Source organism: Artibeus jamaicensis, unplaced genomic scaffold, assembly GCF_021234435.1.
Source record: "Artibeus jamaicensis isolate MK-2021 breed Jamaican fruit bat unplaced genomic scaffold, CSHL_Jam_final contig_588, whole genome shotgun sequence".
Lineage (NCBI taxonomy): Eukaryota > Metazoa > Chordata > Mammalia > Chiroptera > Phyllostomidae > Artibeus > Artibeus jamaicensis.
In genome coordinates, this window is record NW_026521895.1 from 3,566,295 (window position 1) to 3,577,877 (window position 11,583).

Sequence of the window (11,583 nt, forward strand, 5' to 3'; positions counted from 1 at the left end):
AAGCTTTGGAGCAGGGGGTGGGGGAGAAGAGTGAATGCACCGGGGTGGATCACCAATAGGATGGTGATAGCTCTGAGATCTTATTCTGGCTCTGTCCACGGACTGCCTCAGATTGTCTTCTTTAAATTGAGAGTTCTCAAGAGTGCTTTATGATACGGAAGAGGCTGCATATGACCTTAAATATGTTTAACTCTGCAGTTGGTCAACTAAGTTTCAAATGAGCTAGTATGAATTGAACGACCACTCTGTGCCTAGGCCAATGGCTGCCAAGAAGTGGCTTCAGCTTCTGAATAATCTTCACTGGCTCCCTTTCTGCAAATTCTTTGATCTGGATAAACAGCACACCCTCCACCTTTTGTATAAGTACTTTCAAAGTCAGCCTACGCCTGTCTCCCCTTTGTCTTTCACAAGCGTATCTCTTGCATTTCAAACTCTATCTTGGTCCCAGAAGACCAAACCTGTACAGAAGGAGAGTTTATTTCTAAATGAAATTAATTGGTCAGAGTAGGTGGAAAAATGTTAATAATTGTGAGCCTAAATGAAACTCAGTATCAATAAAGCCTTCATTGAGCAATGATTTTTTTCCCCTGGGGTAGCTTGTAAATATGAACCATCTGTAAAATATACATACAATGAGATAACTGAATAATGAAACTTTTAAAAGAACATCTTAAGTTTAAGGATAATTACATGATTACAGTTATAACTCTTTCAAATAACACTTAGCTATAATAAATAAAGATGAATTCTGGGTCCCCTTAGATTATCCTGATAAAATCACAGTCTGTATATGAAAGATGGCCTGTCCTTATGTTATCTAAGACAGAGGGCACATGCCTCACTCATTCCAAAGTGATGTCACAAATAAGAAGCAAACATTTCCACTGGATATTTTTGACTGCTTTGTCCAGAGAAAAATTTTGCTATAAAGTTTTGCAGGAATATTATGATGTAGGATATCTATATGTTAAACTGTAGGTATAGCCCATGACTCTAAGACCATAACCAGGGTAGTTAAAAGACTGGGAAAATTAAATAAAAATTATAAATAATGTTGTTCTTGGTGGGTTATTTTATGGCAGATAACCGTGTCTAAAGCTTTTCTACTTCTCAGGTAAAACACTGAGCCAGAAATTCATATATATAGTTTTGTCAAGCAAATATGGGGTATACAGCCTTTGTGGAACATATGATGAAATAATAGCTTATTATAATTTGGGGGAAGAGAAGACAGCCCTTTTGGAAGATGGTAAGGTCTGTGCTTGGATTTAGCCATGTACGACCACATCTGAACAAGCAAGGATTGGAACGCAACATTCAGAACAGTCTTCAAATACCTTTGTAGGTAAACAAAGTCTCAGCAGAGAGGTTGGAAGAGCACGTGGGCTGACTTACAAGGGAAGACACTGGCGAGTGCAGTTGCACACGTGTCAGGTGCCAGGTGTGGGTGGAGCAGTCAAGTATCAAAGATTTTGAAGTCAGATAGAGAGGTAAAATTATAGAGTTGAGGGGCAGATTTAGGAGTTAGCTGCTGAAATTATAAAGGCTCTTAGAGAAGGAATGTACACAGGACAGGGCAGTGGTCCTAGAACCTAAAACTTGTAGGACCGTTATGATTACAAGTTAGGAAGACTAGTTGACAGGAATGTGGAAACACGTTGAGGATAAAAATTAAAAAATAAATGCAGATCATTCATTCAATCACTCAGCCTTAAAATCAATATTTAGAGTACTTATTTATACCAGATCCTGTGCCAGGAGTTGGCAATGAGTGGAATAGAAAACCAAACAATATTATTATATAAGATGATATTTACTATTATTATGGAGTTACTCACAAATCCCATGGGACCTTTGGGGGAGACTCCTGCAACCATCAATTCCCTTCCAAAGACCAAACCCCCCGCTTGATCACAGTCAAATTTCTATATTTGTTGTCTCCATTTCTTTAACTTTTGTTCCTCAGTTTAATCCTTGCTGGCTTTTGCCACTACCAACTACCACATCATCAAAAATTACTTTTAAGATACAATTCCAAGATAATTTTCAAGGCCTTATTTGCTTGACCTACTGGCAGAATTTGATACTCTTGATGACTCCTTTCTTTTCAAACTATTAGTTGCTCACAATATTCACCACACTTTCCTGTTATTTCATTGTCTTTCCTGCCATTTTAAAGTTTGTGAGGTCAGGATTATATCACCACTATATTGTCAGTGCTAGTGTCATGGGTAACATGATGTGTGTGCTTAATAAATATTAGTTGAATGAATGAATAATTGATTGAATCTGTGAACCCTTTACAGAAAGATTATATTTGAGTTGAAGCTTTAAAAAAGTAAGGATACGAAGAAAAAAGTAGAGATTAAAAAAAACACGATAGGTGATTGGGAGGCATTTGTGGATTTTGAGCAGATGAGCAACGTATCGAGATTTAAACATTAGATCACTCCAGTGGAAGCATGAAGATAGATTGGAGGAGAGGATTCAGGGCGACTGATACCAGAACATTCTTAGCTACATTGATGAAGGAAAAGGGGGATGAGAGGTTCAAGGCATAATTAGGGGGTTGAACTAACGAGCTTTCAAGAGGGGTTGGTTACAGGTGAGGGAAAGAGAAGAATCTTGGATACCTTGGATTCCTTCACCAACATAGAAAGCACAGAAAAACAAACTTGGGAGAAAAGATTAGTTTTGAACCAAATGAGTCTTAAGTTCTTAGGTGTTCCATTATGGATGCAGAAGATAGATTACATTTTCAATTTTAGGAGTTCAGGAACATGTCCACTTAATCACATAATTCTTCATGTGATTATTAATGTTGATGCTTGATAAATTCTTTTGGTGGTATTGACGGAATACTACACATTGTCACTATTGGACTGCCGTTCCTTCTAGGGAACCCCTTTATACAAAGCCCATATGTTTGTTTACTCACCCTTGTGGGGCTTTATGACTAGGTTGCCCTTCAGATGAACATTACCTATTTTTGCAGATGCTGTTTCAAAATTGATTACTTCTCTGACCCGCCTACTGAAATCATCCAATGCATTGAAGAAGCAGAATAGGATGTGGATTATAGGGTTTCAGATAACACCAAGTCGCTGGTGAAAGGTATGTTATTTCATTGCTTTGTTCTGCTTTTGGAAAAGTGTAGCTGTGTTTTCTTTTCTCCAGTTGTATAGGTCACAGCAATTTTTTTTTCCACCGGGAATTACAAGCTATACAGAAGATTCCCAGAGTAGAATCACAGTTTCACACAAATGCTAAATACAATTAATCAGGGATGGAAGAAAATTGGTAAGTTATATTTGGGTCAGTACTAAGGTCATTTATGAGATGCTACAAGAATAACAAACCTTTTGCCTTTCTGTAGGGAAAAAATAAAATATATTAATTTCATGCCTTGCAATATACTCTTACACATTCAAATGAGTTAAAAGCATTTTTGATAATTTAATGTGTATATGTATCTGTGCATGTAAGATGATTTTAAAGAGCAAACTGAAGATTGTACTGTATTCATAATAAAAGTATTTCAATTGATAACATGAAATTATGTAAAATTGTCCAATATATCATTACCGGTGCCAGAGCTGACCAAAGGGAGTCTCACTGTTAATATACTTTCTGGTACTAAAGAGTTATTAATTTGGTAATCTTAAATTCTTCATTTTATAGCTAATGAATTCATGATAATAGAACATGTTTATAGTCAATCTTAGTTCCCATGGCCTGTGTGGGCTTTTCAGAGCTCTCCTGTTATGAACACCCAATGAAATCATGTTCATTCAAAGTGTGAATATAGAATAGATATTTAGGTAATCAAATTGATGGGTTACAGGAGTGTATTAAAAATAAAGGTCAAAAACCTCTGCACATACTTATACAAGTTGATCTCATCTGTATCAATTATTTCAACCACCATTGTCATGGGAACAGATTTCTCCCCACTCTCTGTCTCCCAGTCAGAGCAGCTCTCCTGAACTGCAGATCTGCAAGTCCAATTGCCTTCTATATCTACATCAGTTTATGTCTAAATCCATAACCTTACCACTATCTTTATCTATATTCCAATGTATTTGCACTACCCTGACCTTTGCCTCCTTCTCAACTTCTCTATTTCTGGCCAAGGTGAAGCTCTGGGCCCATAACCTCTGTTCCTTTGCTTTCTGCCCGCTCTGGGCTCTCAGACCACCATCTGCAGCCATTCCCCTCATCCTCTCCTTCACTACCATCTCATTCCCCTTAACATAAAAAACATGTCCAAGTTTCCCTGATATTAAACAAACAAGAAGCATTCCTCAGATGCAACAAGGCCAAACAGAACTCACCATTTCTCCACACCATCTGTGGTTAACTGTTTTTTTTTGGCCTTCAAAACTCAGCTCAAATTGTACTCCCCAACTCCACTCCTACTCTGTGCAACCATGTGATCTTGAATATTTATCTATGTATCACAGTTAACCATTTGTTTGTCTTTTCATTAGAATGTGAGATTTTTCTTAGTATTACCAGTAGTTAATTAGTTAAGCAGTCAGTATAAATGTCAAAGCATAATCTCAGGTCTGGACACTCAAGTTATTTTTCAAAATTTCTAGTTTTAGCTCTCGTTTTGTCAGAAACAAAATGTAATCAATCAGATTTCTTTTCTTCCTGCCCCCAACCTGAGAGAGCTATGTGTAGATTCCAGAAAGGTATAGAGGACTGATGTTGGTGGGGGTGGGGCATGGGATATGTTTGGTCCCAAGTTACCCAGGCTGCCTCCATTCCTGCCTGGTCTCTATTTGCTGTACATTCAAATAGCTACACCCTCGTGATCCAGACCACACACTCTTGGACTTAGCTTTCCCTCAACCACTCTCCTCTCGGGAAGCTTGTAATGGGAAGTTCTCTTGTTTCTTCTCCTCCCGGATGTTAGGACAGGAGTTGAGCAGGAAGTAGGATCTCTTCTCAGAAAATTCCAATGTCTTACCTTTATTTCTCTCTCTTCCTCCCTCCCCCACTTTTTTCTCCCCCAAGGAATCAGTTTTTAGATCAAAGTAATTTTGACCTTTGCTTTCAAATCTGTTGGCATAAACTTTATACTCTGAGTCTTCCAGGGGTCAGGGTTTTGAAACCCCAAATCCTAATATATCACTTCTGATGCTTTCTACTGTGGAAAAAAAGGAATATCAAAATAAAAGGTAGGCTCCATAATCAAAACGTTTACTAATTTTATATAAGAGGAGGTTCGGGGTAAGGGACAAGTCTTGAGTTGGTTTATAGCACAGCAATGTCAATGATGATTAAGGATATTTCCCTCTTTCTGTTCCTGCCTCCTCTGTAGGAGGGCTTGGTTCTCCGACTTGTTTCCTCACAGTCTTAAGATGGCTGCCTCTCTCCCCGTTACAATTCAAGAGGATCATATATTGTATTATATAGAATATATATCAAGAATATATATCACATTATACTTTCAGGATAAAAATCAAGGTATCGTAAGATCAAGTTATTCATGGGGTGGTAATATGCAAAATGCTTCCCACTTTAGAAAACAGGAAAATTAAATGATCAGAGCAACTTCAATGTAACAAATGACATGGGCATAAACAACATTTCTATATTTATCCTAAATGTGGAAGTCATGTATGAAGGACATTATTTAGTTGGTTTACATAAAACATCTCTACAAAATACATATAATAATCAATTGCTACATGTGTTGTCTGTATATATTGGTAATATATAACAGTCAATAAAATCATGAGCAAAAAGTGAAAAAAAGGGTAAGAACTTGTCCAATATGTAACCCCCAAACCTAATGTATTTGAAACTCATAATTCCATGTGAAGGTTCAAATGCCATGCTTTAGCTTAAATGATAATACACTGGTTTTCTAGCAAAACCTTTTCCTGTACCCTCACCAGCTTACTTTGCTTATGATAAGCTTGTCCCCACTTTTATTTACTTACAAAGCATTTTATTTTCATCTTTTAAGTCTCTTAGACTCATCTTTACCTCTCTGTATGATCAACTTGTAGCTTGCCAAGCCAGGCCTCACAGCAGCCAAGAATCAAAGGGCAGGCACTTTTCATAATCACATTGAATCCCTGGATAGCTATGTTCTTTACTCCAGAAGGAGGAGACTGTGTATACCTGGCTCTCATCCTTCCTTAGTTTGCATTATAACAGAAAAATATGCATTCTTGAGTTGAACCAGCTCACAAAATAACAAATGAGTAATGATACTTGGCTCTTGTTTTTCTTTTTTAATTTTAAAGGACATAATATGTGTTATCTCAGAGAATGTCAGTTTGCTGATTCAAATCAGGCCGTGTGGTTGAATCCAGTTGCCCTTTACAATGCCACTTTTTCTATATTTTGAATTTCTTTCACATTCCAAACAGCATGAGTGAATGCATTTTCAAGGCCAAAATTGCGATTCCTGCCTGGATTTTTGTTGAGAATTACTCCACTCCCAGAATAAGCTTCTGTAGGCCATGACCTTTTTCTTTCTGTACTCCAGAGCCTTAAAATCCGGGACATGTGGGATCTCTACATATCACCTGCCAAGGAGATGTTTAGCTGAGAGTCAACAAGAATGCATGTATTTTTATGAAGTTTCAAAAATGAGGCCCTACTCTTATCCTTTGTCAATCATCTACTTACTATTTATTAGATTTCTATAGCGCATTTTCTCCAAAGAGCTCAATGTATCTTAAACACATGTTACAATGCACTTTAAATAGGTGTTACTGAATTTGGCATTACATGTGAGAAATACTGCTAAAATTATGAATTCCAACTATAAATTATTAAAGGAATGAAAGGAAATTTCAGCACCACTTAAAAATTGTGTGTGTGTGTGTGTGTGTGTGTGTGTGTGTGTTTTAAAGGCTGTTAGCTTTGTCAGAACCTCTCTTGTAAAGTATTGCAGGGTTAGCGTTGAAACGGTGAACATTACTATAAATATAGGCACTTAACTGGTATTTGAAATGTTATGCAGTTTTTTGTTTGCAAAGGATTTGATGTTTCCTTTGATTTCTGGAAATACAACAACAGCCATTTCTGTCTAAATGTCAAATGACAGGCCCAACAGGCCTTGGATATTTATTAGCTTGGACTTATAGGGGTTCCTGACTCTTTGTAGTTAATATACTCTTTCTTTTCTTTTTGCCATCAGTACTGAAGCGATTCTGAGCACATGGCCATTGTCATCAATGAGCTCTTGTCCCCTCGATAGCAGGGAGAATTACTATCCCTCTCTTCTCAGAAGAGAAAAAATAAACACATTATAATCTTTAAGTTAGAGGTAATTCAGAAAGTCAGAGGCAGGCAATGCCTTCTAATTTAGAGACATTTTCTCTTTCTTTGTCACTCCTTCCCCAAACTACAACAATAATAAAAGAAACCCCACAATCAAAGAACCAACTCTGACCTCCCCATCCTAGAAATCCCAAATTGTGGGCTTCAGTTGCATTCCACCCTGTTCTTTTCTTTCCTCCCCTTTTTACTCAGGTGGATTGCTTTCAGTTGGGGCAGTCTTCATTCCACATGAGCTTTGAAATCATATCCCTGGATCTGTATAGAACGGCAGTAGTTCAAGGTATTAGTAGCAGCCTTCCATAGTAATGCTGCCATTAGATCATTATGGCTATTCTAAGATTCTGCCTGTGAGCATGGCATGAATTTTATATTTGGAAATAAAATCCTCCAGGGACACCACAAAGCTGCATGCCGGCCTTGGCCCTTCTCGAAGGCTGTTGGGATTGGCTGCCTTGCTTTGGTCTTGTGTTACGCAGAAATAAGTCCTGCCGTGTTTGTTTCACATAAGAACCCCTTCAATTTGTTTATAATGATCTGAATGATATTATTAGGTGAACAAAGCCACTCAATGGTGACATTTATTAACCAGTCATATCATCTGTGTTTAAATCTCCTATTACATTTCAGGGAAATTGTGTGAACCTAACTCCAGCATAACTTTTCTTTGGGGACCATTGCTTTGAATTGAGTTTGAAATAAAATAGAAGAACATAGAAAGCAGGTTTTATTTCCAGGACAGCATTTCACTTAAGAGGTTTAGACTGAGCCAGATTATGTATAGAGCCCCAGAGAAAGGTAGATGTTGGAACTCCTCAGCCTAGCACTGGCCATAGGTCTGTCTGCACCAGTTAGGGAGCATGGTTCTTTTTTTAGAGAGGGATGTAAGAATTGGTAAGAATGGTGCTGTGGAAGTAGAACAGAGGGGTAAGGGAGTGGGTGGAAGAAAACCTTGTCTACAGAAGTGAAGTCTTTGTGTGTGAGCCGGGAGAGTGATGGTTTTGCTGTGACACCTCCGTGTAGATGAGTGTGTGTGTGTGGGGTAATTAGTGGCCCCTGTTTGGGAAGAAGGCAGATAATAGCAACTGTGGTGGCTAGGTACGTGAGTGAGTCAGAATGTGGAGAAACTAGAACATGATTGAAGGATGATGGCCTGTGTATATGAAAGCAAGGAAGGCTGGCATGTGTGAATGATTTTGAACGGTGATGAAATGATGTATTTAAATTTTTTTTATTGTGGGAAATCTCAAGTATTACCCAAGAATAGAAAGACTAGTGTAATGTGCCATCATATACCCACTACTCAGCTTCAACAATGAACCCCTAGTCAGTAGTTCAGTCTCGTTTCATCTTTAATTCTCCTCTCCGCCATTACTGCTATATTAAAGACACCCTATCTTTGCATCCATAATGTCTTCAATGTAAATCTATAAAAGACAAGGAATCTTTCAAAAATCATGGTAACATTGTCACAGCTACAAAAGTGAATAATTCCTTACTATCATCAAAAACCCAGTCAGCATCCAGTGACTGTTTTATTTATTTATTTCTAAATAAGTTGGTTTGCTCAAATCAGAATGTCAACAAGATCTGCACATTACATCTGGCTATTACATCTCTTAAAAAGCTTTTAATCTATAAGGTATTCCTCTAGTTTTTTCTTGTAATTTGTTTACAAAAAATTAGGTTATTTTCTCTATAGAGTTTGCCACATTTTGGATTATGTTGATTACATCTGTTTTTTTATTTCCCATGTAATAGTAGTTAGATTAAGAGGCTTGATCTGATCCAGGTTTGATTACTTGGCAAGAATACTTTAAAGGTGGTGGGGTACTTCCATTGAGAGGTCCATAATATCTGGTTATCTCTGATGTTGGGACATTAGTAGCAGCTGATATTTACTGCCTAGATCCATTGTTTCACAAAGGGTCTGCAAGATGGGTTTTCTTCATTTCTTTGCTGGAATATGTCTATAAAGAGAAACTTTTTCTTAATAGCTATCATTTCTCCTTGAGGCACAGTTCACACAAGAAAGATGAAGAGAGATGAATTAGATCCTTTATTGTTTCTCTTTAATTAAATGCTCTCCCAATATTCTCAAAGATCAAAGATGTTTGGTTTCTCTAGTATCATTATAAATGCATAGTTTTTTAAATAACATACTTTATTAGTTTTAATCTATGGCATTTAGTTTCTTTTGATATTCAAGTTATCCCATCTTTTGATATTCAAGTTATCCCATCTTTGGCTAGTGGGAACCTTTTATTTTTTAATTTTTAAAGATTTTATTTATTTATCTTTAGAGGGGAAGGAGAGAGGGAGAGAAACATCAATGTATGGTTGCCTCTTGTGCATACACTGCTGGGAACTGGCCTACAACCAGGCATGTGCCCTGACTGGGAGTCGAACCGCGATCCTCTGGTTCGCAGGCCTGCGCTCAATCCACGGAGCTACACCAGCCAGGTAGTAGAAACCATTTAAAATTGACTTCTTATTTTTTGACATAGTACCTTTTGAAAACTTTCTTGCCTTTTGACATAGCTAGATGTCCCAGGCTCAACTTGTATATTTCCTGTACAAGGTCTGAAATCAGTCATTGCCTTAGAAGCTCTGGTTCCTCTTAGTGGGAAATGGAAATTAAGGTGTTTATCACTTTTGGCTTGTGGTTTGTTGTCGAATGGTTTGCATTAGGGCTTGATAATATTTCTGAAGTACATTGCAGTTTGTTCAACTCACATCTGTTTAAAGGCAGTATTTACAATTATGCCAAGATGGTTTGTGTTGCAAAAACAACAAACAGACAAACAAACAAACAAAACCCTGGAAAAATGTCATCCAACTGACATGAAAAATAGGGAATTTTCTTTTCTTATTTTTTGTAGCTGAAAAGTCCAGAGATAAGACTGGGTTCAAGTAAGGCTTCTTCTAGTTTCTTTTTGGTTCTGCAATACCCTTCTTAATGTTGGCTTGCTCCTAAGACTTGATCTCCTGATGGTCCTGAGATGACCCCTCTCAGCTCCAGAACTGCATGTTTCCACATTTACACCCAGCAAAAGGCATCTTTGTGTCTTCCTTCTCAAAAATGATTGTAAAATTCATTCTGAATGAAAATGTTTAGTTGTGTCATGTGCTCAAGGCAGAACCCAAAACTTGTTAGATGGTTAGTGCTGGTTGGTTTAATCTAGATGACATATTCTACTCTTGGAGTTGGAGGTGAAGGTAGCTTCCCTGGAACAGCTTGGATCTTCAAACAAAAACTGGGACTGTTGGAAAGGAAGGGCAGAAATGCATGCTGGGAAGGGGCTTACACGTATCCACCAGTAGAACATAGCATTTTTTAATTTCCTCTATCCATCTGTCAACTCAGCTATTCATACTACTCTAAGTATAGTTTTAGGGTTTAGGGAGGCAAAGAGGTGTAAGGTATAATCTCTGGTCTTAAGGAATATGTCAGCCAATGTAAGTAGGCATATTATCCTTGCAATAACCATGAGAGAATGCTATACAGGGCCCAATGGGATCTGAGGAATGGAGTAACCATTTCTACTTGAGCACAGGTATTTCTGATGTAGAGATTCCATGATTACTTTATGATAGGTTTGTTATTTTCCTTGGAACCTACATTGGAAGATTATGAAAATAATATTCCTTTTCCAGAGTCATCCAGAAAAGTCTTTCACATCTATAGCATAAAGTTATCAGCAGTATAAGAACTAGTCTCTATAATTTTTCCCATATGGCCAGAAGGAATAGAATATTAATGCTCTTTCAGAGATAAAAGAAACTCGTGTTGTTAGTACAAAGTTGTCTTTCTGGGCTGGTTCAGATAACATCACAATGTTACACATTTCTTTTAAATTACACAATGTTACAAGTTTCTTTTAAATTACACATTTGTAATTTAAAAGAAAACAAAATGCCGAATCCACACTGGTCCTCTGGGCTGACCACTTATTTAAGTGCAGTGTTTTGGATTAAAATATTAAACTTTCCTATCACATGAATCACAACAAAGCAGACTCTGGTAAGTGTATATACATTTCTTAAATCCCATCTAGAAAAGCCTCATTTTACAGAGCAAAATATGTCCCCGGCATAGAAGTCCCACAGCAAAATCTCTGGGTATAAAGGTCACAGTGATGATACCACCAGCTAGAAAAGAAATTAACAATACCCTAATCCATTTTAGCAGATGGCATGGCAAAGAAACCATCAACTAATGTAAAATCAGATGCACCTTGAATTTCTTTAACTAGATACCATTATCAATGGTCGTAA